Source organism: Canis lupus, chromosome 37 (assembly GCF_048164855.1).
Source record: "Canis lupus baileyi chromosome 37, mCanLup2.hap1, whole genome shotgun sequence".
In the NCBI taxonomy this organism is placed as follows: domain Eukaryota; kingdom Metazoa; phylum Chordata; class Mammalia; order Carnivora; family Canidae; genus Canis; species Canis lupus.
Window position 1 is genome coordinate 26484917 of NC_132874.1, and position 12439 is coordinate 26497355.

Sequence of the window (12439 nt, forward strand, 5' to 3'; positions counted from 1 at the left end):
CTTTGGCCCAGGCCACGATACTGGAGACCTGGAATCGAATCCCACGTCGGGCTCCCGGTGCATGGAGCCTGCTTCTCCCTCTGCCTGTGTCTCTGCCTCTCTCTCTCTCTCTCTCTCTCTGTGTGTGTGTGTGTGTGTGTGTGTGACTATCATAAATAAATAAAAAATAAAAAAAAGAAATAAAACTGATTTAAAAAAAAACAAAAGGAACCAAATTTTAAAGCTGAAATTAACTGAGAGTTTCACTAGAGGGTTATAAGAATAGAGTGAACAAGCAGAAGAAAAAACTCAGCAAACCTGAATACAGGAGAATTGAATGATCTAACTGGGAAGCATAAAAGTAAATTAAAGAAGAAAAGTGAACAGAAGCTAAGGGTTATTGGTCAAGAAGATCAGCACATGCCCAATGTGAGTCCTAGAAGGAAAGTGAGAGAAAGGGGCAGAGAGATTATGTGAAGAAATAAAGATCAGCAACTTCCCAAATGTTCTGAAAGACATGAACATACACAACAAAGAAACCAAACATATGCCCAATAGAATAAACTCAAGAAAGATCCACATCAAGGAAGATTGTAATCACATTGTGGAAAACCAAACACAAAGAGAATCTTGAAAACAGCAAGAGTAGAGTGACTCATCACAAGAGATTCTCAACAAGATTCATAGTCCATTTTACCTCATAAACGGGGAAGCCAGAAGCATCATGATAAAAGAAATATATGCCAATAAAGAATATATCCAGCACAGATGAAGGAGAAATTAAGACAGTCCCAAATACACAAAAACTAAGGGAATATTTTACTAGCATATCTGCCCTTAAATAATTCTTAAAGGGAGTTCTTCAGGCTGGAATGGAGACACTACACAGAAACTCAAAGGCATACAAAGAAATGAAGGACGGTAAAGATAGCTACCATTTATATAGGTAAATGTAAAAGCCAGGGTTATTTTATTTTGGTTTGTAAACTTCTTTGGTTTTACTATTTGGTATAAAAGACAAAATGCATAGGAGTGACATCAACAACATGGCAGTGTGACATTCCTTTTTTTAATCTCCCTTTTTAATCAATGGATTAGACATTCATGTATAAACAAAAAAACCAAACATTATATGGTCTCATTCATTTGGGGAATATAAAACACAGTGAAAGGGAATAAAGGGGAAAGGAGAGAAAATGAGTGGAAAATATCAGTGAGGGAGACAGACCATGAGACTCCTAACTCTGGGAAACGAACAAGGGGTGGTGGAAGGGGAGGTGGGCGGGGGGATGCGGTGACTGGGTGAGCACTGGGTGATATGCTATATGTTGGCAAATAGAACTCCAATAAAAAAATTATTTTAAAGATAAATAAAATAAGTAAATCTTTTTTAAAAAGTGAAAAAAAGCACCTTGGGAAGTCTTTGGGAACTTAGCAAAGGGACCCAGGAAGCACCTCATTTACCAGTGCAGCCAGTAAGGAGCAGACAAACCTCCATACGGGCTACAGAACCAGCTAAGCCAGGGAGACAGCATGGACCCCGCCCATCACTGTCAGGCAAGAAATGACCTAAGTAGGCACCCCCATGTGAGACAGAAACGGTAGAAGACCAGCTTCCCAAAGGGAGACTCCGGCACATTATTGGAGGGGGAGAAAAGTTGGTTGCAGTGGAAGCGCTTGGAGGAACTTTCCCGACGCTGTCCCTCTCCTAAGGAAACGCCGAATATAGCTGATTCGTGTGGTGGAGGCGACCCCTCCCATGGGAGGAGTGGATGTCAGTAAGTGAACGCCTGGTTACCTCGTGCAGGCAGGACACCGGTGCAGAAGCCCATTTGTCTTCAGCAGCACCCAGAGTACTAAGGTGGAGGCTGTATCGCTGAAGGGAGGGAAGATATTGGGGAAAAGGAAGATTAATTTCAAAGCCATTAAAGGGACTGCTTAAAAGAAAGTCCCATGAACCTCTGTGAGTACTACCCCTGGAGATGTGCCTGCAGGATACAGGGCACCCACAACATGCCAAATGCCAAACCCATACCTCTCCCCACTCTCCCGCTGGCTCCTTGAACACACTCCCCAGTAAGACTTGAGAGCAAGCTCGGATGGACGGGAGCACACACAGAAAGCCACCCTCAATGGCAAGGAAGAAAGCATTCACTTCAGCTATAATGCCACCTTCTAGAAAAAAGGAGGGTTTTTCAATATCCAGCTTGATGAATGGTGAGAACCAGGGACAGAATAACAACTTGAAAAATTGTCCATGACAAGGACGCAGAAAGGGGAACCGTCTTACACTATTGGTGGGAACCCAAGCTGGTGCAGCCACTCTAGAAATCGGCGTGGAGGGTCCTCAGAAAGGAAACATCAGAGCTTCTCTACGACCCGGCCATTGCACTACTGGGTATTTATCCAAAGGACACAAGCAGTGATTCGAATAGGCACCTGCACCCCAGTGTTTATAGCAGCAACGTCCACATTTGCCAAATTACGGAAAGGGCCCAGACGTCCACTGACACAGGAGTGGATAAAGATCTATGGTGGTGGGGACTTCCAGAATGATGCTGTCCTTCCCTACCCCACCCTGGATACATGCTCCTTTTGGACCATGAGCCGTGACCATATGGCCTTAGGAAAGCTGAAGGATCAGCCTGGGAACTTGTCTCTTCATTTAGTCCCTAATAAGACAATAAGTGTTGTTTTTAGAGGCCTTCATAAAATACATTTACACCTACCCCTTCACCTAACCCTTCCCCTAACCCTACAACTAACCCGAAGCCTACCCCAACCAGTACACCTAATCCTACCCCTACTCATACTCCAAGACCTATGCCTACACATAACACAAATGCTAACACTATGCCTGCCCCTACTACTACCCATGCCTACCCCGACCCCTCCCCTACCATTAACCTTACCCCTAACTCTACTCCTACAGCTACACATAACACTAAACCCACCATAACCGTACTCCAAAACCTACTCTATGCCTGACCCTACTCCAACAGTACCCATACACCTACCTCTACCCCACCTGACCCTACCCCTAAACCTACCACTACCCATAACCCTACATCTACTCTTACCTCTAGACATACCCTACATGTACCACTAGACCTAGGCCTGTAACTATTCCTAAACATACCCCTAACCCAAACCTACCCCTAACCCTAGTCATAGCCCTATTACTAACTCCACACCTATGCTACCCCTACACCTAACCCTACACTTCCTCTAACCCAACACAACCTGGCCCCTACACTTGAGGCTACCCCTACCCATATGCCTACTTCTATTGCTAATCGTACAGCTACCTCTACACATTAAACTATGCCTAACCCTACTCTTAACCACTACCCCATTCTTTAACCAAACCCTAGCACCACAGCTCCACCTCACCTGAGCCTACACCTGTAGCCCTACTCCTACAGCTGCTGTGGACCCGGCTGCCGTGCACATCGAGGCGCAGGTGTCCGGCGTCTCCCCGCGTCTCTATCGCCCAGGAGCTCCAGGCCGCACACCTGCCGGTCCCAGGGCGGCTCCAGCGGGAACTCCCCGAGCAGCCTCCGCGCTGTCTCCAGGGCGGCCGCACCGGCCCGCGGCCCCGCCCGCAGCGGAGGAGGGTGCAGGGGGTTTTGCGGGACGTGGTGAGTTTGGTCCACATGTCACGTCGCGTCCCTGGGCTCCAGGTCACCGTCCGCCAGTGTCCTGGGGAAGCCGGGGTTGGGCTCCGCGTGGGGGAGACGTTTCCGCAGCTCACAGGCCTCGGCTGGAGCCTGAACGCGGGCAGGGGCGGCCCTGGGCGCGGGGACGCCGCCTCCCGCTCGGCCTCCTGCAGCGCCTGCGCGTCCCGCAGGGGGCGCCCGAGCCCAGGCCCGGACCAGGGGGCGCGTGCGCAGTAGCCTCGTCCGCCTGCTGACGGGAGCCTGGGTGCGCGGGGAGGCTCGGGAGGCCGTGGGGCCGCGTCCACGCTGACAGGGCCCGGCTCCTCAGGACCCGCGGGGAGGGTTAAGGACCATGTGGGGCCGCGCCCGTGCAGAGAGAAGCCCCCCACCCCGCATGACCCGAGGGGGAGAGTAGGGGCGCTGACGGAGGCCCGAAGTGCGTACAAAAATGGAACTTAAGGACCCGCAGGGAGGGAACAGGGCCACGTCCACTAGGACGGCCGAGGATTCCTCAGAACGCCCTGGAGGATGATGGAGAAATTGGTCCGGCCACATCAGCAGGAGGAAGGACACTAGAAACCAACGGTAGGTGAAGTGGTCCAGTTACTGTTAGAGCTTAGGGATTAGGGTTTCTTTCGCGGTTAGGTTCGTGTTTGGGGTAGAGTCAGGGTTCGGGACCGAGTTCGGGTACTGGGGTTACACCGAAGGTAAGGGTTAAGGATCAGGATTACAATTAGGGTTAAGGTAGGATTAGGGGTTAGGTTTAGGATTAAGGGTTAGGGTCAGGGAAGGGTTAGGGTTAGGGTACAGGATGGGGTACAGCTAAGGGTTAGGATACGGGTTGGGGTTGGGGTTAGGGTATGGGTAAGAGTACGGGTTAGGGAACGGGTTAGGGTACAGGTTAGGGTAAGGGTTAGGTTACGGATTAGGATACGGGGAAGAGTTAAGGATAGTATTAGGGTTAAGGTTACCGGTTAAGGTTATTGTACAGGTTAGGGTACAGGTTAGGTTTGGGTACGGGTTAAGGTACGGATTAGGGTATGGGTTAGGTTACGGGTTAGGGTAGGGTTAGGAGTTAGGGGTTAGGGGTTAGGGTTAAGGTGGTTAGGGTTTGAGTTAGGATTAGGGTTAGTGTTCAGGTTACGTATCGAGTTAGGGTTAGGTTTGGGGTTAGGGTCAGGGTTCGGTTTAGGGTTTGGGTTCTTCGGTTTAGGGTTAGGGTTCGGGCTACGGTTAGTGTTAGGGTTAGGATTAGGGTTTAGGGTTATGGTTAGGGTTATGGTGAGTTTAGCGTTTGGGTTTACCATTTAGGGTTTGGGATTAGGAATCAGTTTTAGGGTTAGGTTCAGGTTTAGGGTTCAGGTTAGGGTTTGGGAAAGGTTAGGGTTGGTTTACGGTTCATGTATTGCTTAGGGCGAGGTTGAAGGTGAGGGTTAGTATTCAGTTAGGGTTAGCATTAGGTTTAGGGTTAGGGTTAGGGTTAGCGATAGGTTTCGGTTTAGGGAATAGGGTTTTTTAGGGTTAGTGTTCAGGTTCAGGTGACGGACCCCACATGCTGCTCCCTTTGACTCATATGTCTCTTCACAGGAAGACCCCAAAATGAAGCCCTCCCCATGGAAATCAAGAGATCTATGTGAATCTGGGCTCTGAGAGTCACTCCCCAACAACAACCCCTGTAGTCTAGCAATGTGTTCTGTGAAGGCATCAAAGTTCTCCTTCTGGATCCAAAGACCAATCCTAGTTTTACTTGATATTTTACAAAAATTTTTTAAGATTTTTTTAAATTCATGATAAACATAGAGATAAAGAGGCAGAGACACAGGCAGAGGGAGAAGCAGGCTCCATGCAGGGAGCCCGACGCGGGACTCAATTCCAGGACCCCAGGATCGTGCCCTGGGCCAAACTGCTGCGCCACCCAGGGATCCCTTAAAAAATCTTTTAAGGAAATTTATTAATTTCTTGGAGAGAGAGAGAATAAGCTGGTGAGCTGCAGGGGGAGAGGGCGAAGCAGGCTCCCCACTGAGCAGGGAGCCCAATGGAGGTCTCAAGCCAGGTCCCCGGGATCATGGCCTGTCCTGAAAGCAGGGGCCTCACTGACTGAGCCACCCAGTTCCCTTACTTGATATTATCGTCCATCCGAGTGGTCGAAATGTGGGTGGATCCATTCATCCCGTGCGGCGGCCATGAAGATGTCACATCTAACCAACTGTGGACATGCGTCCTACGACAGGTAGAGTGATTGACGGTCTGACACTCTGATTAGACTTGAGACTGAGACAGTGTATCTACTGTATTCCTCCAATGATCTTAGTGCTTAGAAATGTGTCTGCAATCCTAGGCGCTTTATCTCTATTCTTGGAGAAAGGAATCCCAACCAGCACTTTCCGTCTACTGAGTGGACCATGAGCTGCTCTGCCTTCCCCAGTGACCTCTGCTCTGAGCACATGAAGGACAAGGAGCAGGGCCAGTTAGATGGAATCCCAGAAGTCTTTGCAAACAGGAAAACGGTTTGCTTTCCACGTGCTTCTGTCCACCCAGGGTGCCACAGGCCCATGAGGCTTGATGTGGAGAGCTTCTTTGCTGGGGAGAGACAACTGCTCCACAGGAAGACGCCCAGCAGCCCTTTCTACAGGGCCGGGCACCAGAGAAGTCTAGGCCATGTTTTCTGCCAGGATTGCCCACAGTAGCCCCATGAGGTTCATCCTCTTCCACAGCACTTTTCACAGGAGGAAAAGGAAGCTCAGAGAGGTGCAGTGACATTCCCAAAACATACCAGTAGTAGAGGCGAGCCTCAGGCCCTGTGCTGTGTATGGGGTGGTCACTCACCTGTGGAGATGCTGGCCCAGGACCCTTTGGGCTGTGCTGAACACCTGGTAGAGACAGGAAACGACTGCGTTTTCTGAGAGGCTCCTCTCCTGGAAGGATCGCAGCAGGGACTGTACAAAAGTATCCATTCTGCCTTCTTGGAGCGTCCGCATGGTCCAGGCCTCACCCAGGGTCAGGGTGGATGATTCCTTTCCACACCAGAGACACAAGGAGGGGCACTGTAGTCAGCTTCCCAACCACGGGCCACTGGGAAGATCAGGGTCTGGCGCTCAGCCCAGAGACACCCATCCCCTCGGGAAGTTGTGCAGGACAAAGGACTTCAGGGCCCACACAGAAAAAGGTTCTAGGCTTCAAAGTACCATTGGTTGGTTGGGACGCAGGGCAGAGCATTGGCAACTTCAACACATTCAAGTAGCTGAGCAACATCCGCATTTCTCTCAACTCAGAGCTTTTACGAAGACCAGTATTCCATGGAGTCATCCGTAAACATCCCACTGCAGATAGAACACAGAGGGTTAGCACCTCAAATGCTGCTCAAGATCCCACATATTGGGCCTGAGAAGAGACCAAAGCATGGGCTGGGCTGTGTGGCCTTTCCCCTAAGCTGATGTTCCTTGGTCTGTTCCTGACCTAGGGAGGAAGGATCAGGGGAGAGCACCTTCTCCGGCAGGCTCCAGGGGAGCCAGTTGTTTCTAGTCTGGGTTCTTGGCTTGCCCTGATCATATGTGGGTCCTGATTTTCACCATGAATGGGACCTGTTCTCAGCCCAGACCGGCCATGCTTGTGGCCTGATGCACCTGTGTGTCTCAGGGGGAGATGGAGCAATTGAACCCTTGGAGCAACTCATCCAATATTTCCTGTGTGGATCTGAACAGAAAAGACAGAGTCAGCTACTTGGGTCAGGAGACATCCGAGGGCTTCCACCCAAACTGGGCTTCCGGGTTATGGCAGATCTAGCAACTGAAACAGTCTGTGGGGACACACAAGGTGCTCCTTGCAGCACGGCAGACATGGCAAGAGAATAGCATCAGGTCAAGTGCCAAGGGCCTTGAATGGCTGAATCACTGTGGCAGATGGCCCCATTGATGGAGTACTATGAAGATCCATAAGGACACAGCTCATGACTTGTTGGGCCTACAATGATCTGATGTGTTCTGTCATACGACACCTTATAGATAAACATAGAGAATGGCTTCATCCCACCCTTCCTTTTGTATTAAATCACCCTCTTTAGTGTGATGTTTTGTGAGGCCTGCCGACGTGCAACGACAGTGGAGCTGCGTTCTACACAGGATATCTGGGACACGTGGGTGAAATAAGGAAAAGACACTCATTGCTCTGAGTGAAACAAACAAACCACCCCCACTCCTCAAAAACATGAACTATATCCTGCACCATTCCAGCCTGGAGGAAGGGTGTCTTATCACCTCATACGTAGCCTCATACGTAAGGGTTAGGAGTGGAGGTTCAGGTCTCTTTGCGGTTGGGCCTGTGCGTCACTCATGTGGAAACACTACGGAAGGGCCCAGGTGTCTCTCCATGTTTGTGTGGGGCCATCTTTCTGTGGAGAACCCTCTTCCCATTCTCACCTCAGAACAGCACTGATCCTCGTTTGCCTGGTGGACCCGATCATGGTCTAGGGAGTTAGAAGAGTTGAAGCCACAGAACATCTCCTCCAAGATCTCCTGGGTGCAGCTCTGCAAATACAGTGCCCCGTATGTACAGGGCCAAGAGACATTAGGGTACTCCCTCCACAACACTCCAAGGGGACATCCCCTTTAGAAATCGTGTTCTCCGCTTCACATCACAGGGACAGCTGAAGAGACATCTGGCAAGGAGAAGTCAGATGAAAGACACTCTTACGCTCATGACTAACATACTCCAAGTTGAGCTTGTCCTCAGCACTCACCTTCTCATCTTGCCTGCTATGACCTGGCGTCTGAACACCAAAGATGTGTCAGGCTTCCAAGCCCTGGCAGCTGGTTTCTGCCCAGGAAGGGCATGTTCCTCTCCTCTGTCCCCTCTACACACACACACACACACACACACACACACACACTTACACACACACAATGAGGGTTAAAGAGGTGCGACCCCGCTCAGCTGAGATCACAGTGTGGCCTGCTCCCCAGTGGCCTCCCCCAGGTGCCTTGCGGTACCTGTTGAGGTCTCCCGACCCATAACCAGAAGCTTCGGAGAAGAGGGCCGAGCTGACGTTGACAGCGACATGAACATCTGTCCGTCTGGACTCTCCTGAGCCCAGAGCGCCTGAAAGTAGGGCAACAGCAACAGAACATCTTGCTCTCTTGACCGGCTCCAGTTAAGTGAGTTGGAAAGCAGGGAGTTCTAGAACGCAGCTTCCTGGTTACCAGAGCTCTCAATCAATTGTGGGCCTGTCCCCAAGGAAGTGACGTCACTTTGTCAAATTCCAGCCCCTGGGCCCCTCCCTTCAGTCAGACCTATCCAGAGCCCCTTCTGGGCAGATGACTGCTTGCCCCACGCCCTCTCCTTAACTGTACAGCAGGAGCCAAAAATGCCACAGCCACAACTCTCTGAAAATGCAAGGCAGGTCCTACTTTTCTGGAGACGGAGCTGAATTCAGACCTTTCTATGCTTGCCGTCCCAGATCTGTGACCTCTCTACCCCCCCGTGTCTCTCACATAGTCCCCAGGTTCCTGCCCTGCACATGATAGAAGAGGCAGAACCTGCTTCCTAGGGACATCATCAGGGGTCTGTGGATGATATTTGTAACGCACGTGAGCTGGTGCCCTGTGTACCTGAGGCGCAATTTTAAGGATGGTGGATTGACAAGAAGAGGTGCGATGTGGCACGGAGGACCATGTGAACGTGGCCTGGGTTTCAGCAACATCATATCACAATGGTCACTTTACCTCAGGCCTCATGTCAATGGGGGCACCATGATGGGGTAGGAATGCTCCAAGGTGCAGACATGGTCATCTTCTGTCGTCAAACCGTCCAATTGTTTCCTGTTCTATTTAGAATGAGACCAAGGTGCCTCCTTTTGGGTTTTGGAGATTGGGGACTTCACCATGACTCCCAGCGACAATGACCTGTGGCATAAATATCCCTGTGTCACTCCGAGGTACTGGGTGACTGGAACCTGGACAACACGATACAGCAAACACATGGGTAGGGTTAGGGTTAGGGGTTAGGGGTTAGGGTTAGGGTTAGGGGTAGGGTTAGGGTTAGGGGTTAGGGTTAGGGGTTAGGGGTTAGGGTCAGGGGTTAGGGGTTAGGGGTTAGGGGTTAGGGTTAGGGGTTAGGGTCAGGGTCAGGGTCAGTGTCAGGTGTTAGGGTCAGGGTTAGGGTCAGGGTCAGGGGTTAGGGTCAGGGTCAGGGTTAGGGGTTAGGGTTAGAGGGTTAGGGTTAGGGGTTAGGGGTTAGAGTTAGGGTTAGGGGTTAGGGTTAGGGCTAGGGCTAGGGCTAGGGTTAGGGGTTAGGGCTAGGGCTAGGGTTAGGGCTAGGGCTAGGGCTAGGGTTAGGGCTAGGGGTTAGGGGTTAGGGTTAGGTGTTAGGGTTAGGGCTAGGGTTAGGGGTTAGGGGTTAGGGTTAGGGGTTAGGGTTAGGGTTAGGTGTTAGGGTTAGGGGTTAGGGGTTAGGGTTAGGGTTAGGGTTAGGGGTTAGGGTTAGGGGTTAGAGGTTAGGGTTAGGGTTTGGGTTGTTAGGGTTAGGGTTGTGGTTGGGGTTAGGGTTAGGGTTAGGGGTTGGGGTTAGGGTTAGGGTTAGGGGTTGGGGTTAGGGTTAGGGTTAGGTAGTTAGGTTAGGTAGGGTAGTACTCACAGCCAGGAAGTTCATCCATTCACATATATGATGTCTAACTACAGTTTAAAACAATGATTATAAAGATAGCAGCTGGGCTGGAAAAAGAGCACAGAAGAAAACTAGAGAATTCCTTACTGTAGAAATAAAAGAAGTTAAATCTAGTCAAGCCAACGTTAAAAATGCTATTATGAGATGCAGTCCCAAGTGGAAGCCTTAAAAACAAGGAAGGTTATGGACCACAGAGGCAGACATAGAGAACTCAGCCACTTATTAAAGCAATAACATTCATATCATAGTAGACTCAGAAGATGAAGAGAGAGAAAAGGTGGGCCTTGATCAGCCATTAGAAATGACAAATACCCACCATTTGCTTCAAGGTGGATGTAACTGGAAGGCACTATGCTGAGTGAAGTAACTCATTTGGAGAAGGACAAACATTGTATGTTCTCATTCACTTGGGGAATATAAATAATAGTCAAAGGGAATATAAGGGAAGGGAGAAGGAATGTGTGGGAAATATCAGAAAGGGAGACAGAACATAAAGACTCCTAACTCTGGGAAACGAACTAGGGGTGATGGTAGGGGAGGAGGGCTGGGGTGGGGGTGAATGTGTGATGGGCACTGAGGGGGGCACTTGATGGGATGAGCACTGGGTGTTATTCTGTATGTGGGCAAATTGAACACACACACAAAAATAAATTTATTATTAAGAAAAAAAAAGAAGGAAGAAAAAGTGGCACCTGGGTGGCTCAGTCAGTTAAGCTTCTGACTTAGGCTCAGATCATGATCCAGGTCCCAAGGAAGGCTCCCTGTTCAGCAGGGAACCTGCTTCTCCTTCTCCCTCTGCCCTTCTCGCTCATGGTTTTTCTCTCCTCTCTCTCTCAATTAATTAAATAGTGTCTTTGAAAAAGACACAAACAAACCCAGAATGAAGAGAAATCTCCCATGTAGAAGAATTTCAAACAATTTGTGCAGACATTCCACCCTCAAGTTCATGAGCATAGCTTCCCACTCTTATGTGTGCAATACACATAGTAACTTCCTTCTACAAAATATATTATGAAAAACTTAAAAAATAATGATAATATAATATTAATAATAATAATAATAACATAAAAGAATCACTTTACTACGGAGAAAGCTGACAAACACTACATCAAGATGATCAGATGGATACCAAGACTGATAAATTATGTTGATAGTATCTATCCTTTATGATATAATAAAAATAGCAGTATATCTCTGTATATAATCCACAAAAACAGTTTAATCATGAGATAAACAACAGACATTTCCCAACTGAGGGAAATTTTACAAAATACTCTACTTCTCAAAGTGTTCCAGTTCAACGACAACAAGGAAAGCCTGAAAGACTGCCACAATCCAGAGGAGCCTAAGAAAACATGAGGACAAATGGAGTATGATATGAGGAATGGTAACTTAGCAAAAACTATGGAAATCTGAATAAAGCATTGTCCTTGGTTAATGCAAATATTTTAATATTGATTCATTAGCTAATATTTGAACCATACTAATATATCAATAATTGGAAAAATTGAGTGCAAGTGAATAAGAATTCTCTTACTATGTTCTCAATTTCCCTATAAATCTTTGTTTGTTTTCTAATAAATAAGATTTATTTTGAAAATTGAGTTAAATAAATCAGGCTCCAAGTGTGAAGACATTTCAAGAATAGTTGAAGTAACTTTTGCCTTATTCTTAGAGAGTTCCTTCGTTGGGAACAAAGTAAAAATTTTATATCAGAAGGAAAGAAAAACACTTATGAACACGTACAATGCCTTCTCAACCTGAAAAGCAGGAAAGGATAATAAATAGCAAAAATCAGATTAAAAAACTTCTATTATAATAGACACCATATTGCAAGTGCATTTAAAATTAGCAATGCATAACATTTATTTCCTTGACATTTGTCTTCCAAAGAGTTCACAGTGTTTCAGTGTCAGTTGAAACAGGGGAAGAATTTCAGGGAAGAATCCTTCACATAATAATAGGACCATTGGTAATAATGTCTCTCAGTTATTTCCAAATCCATAAAGATGCATTTTCTGATGAGTGACTGAACTGTGAAGAAATAGTTGAGAAAGCCTCATCCCTCTGAATTACTTGTGTCAGAATATTTTAACAATACTACTACGGATACTACATTATCCATATTAACAGTCAATACATCT

General features: G+C 48.1%; 1 long non-coding RNA gene across 3 annotated transcripts; it reads left to right on the forward strand.

Moving 5' to 3' along the window:
* The first annotated feature begins 3915 nt into the window (after window positions 1–3915).
* LOC140626198 (uncharacterized) lies at window positions 3916–11806 on the forward strand. Of its 3 annotated transcripts, none has more exons than XR_012025394.1 (3): window positions 3916–4223; window positions 5226–9614; window positions 11584–11806. It is a non-coding gene; the product is annotated as an uncharacterized lncRNA (long non-coding RNA). The 3 variants fall into 3 exon arrangements; XR_012025396.1 differs by having other exon boundaries at window positions 5226–9567; XR_012025395.1 differs by lacking the exon at window positions 11584–11806 and adding an exon at window positions 11145–11577.
* The last annotated feature ends 633 nt before the right edge of the window (window positions 11807–12439 follow it).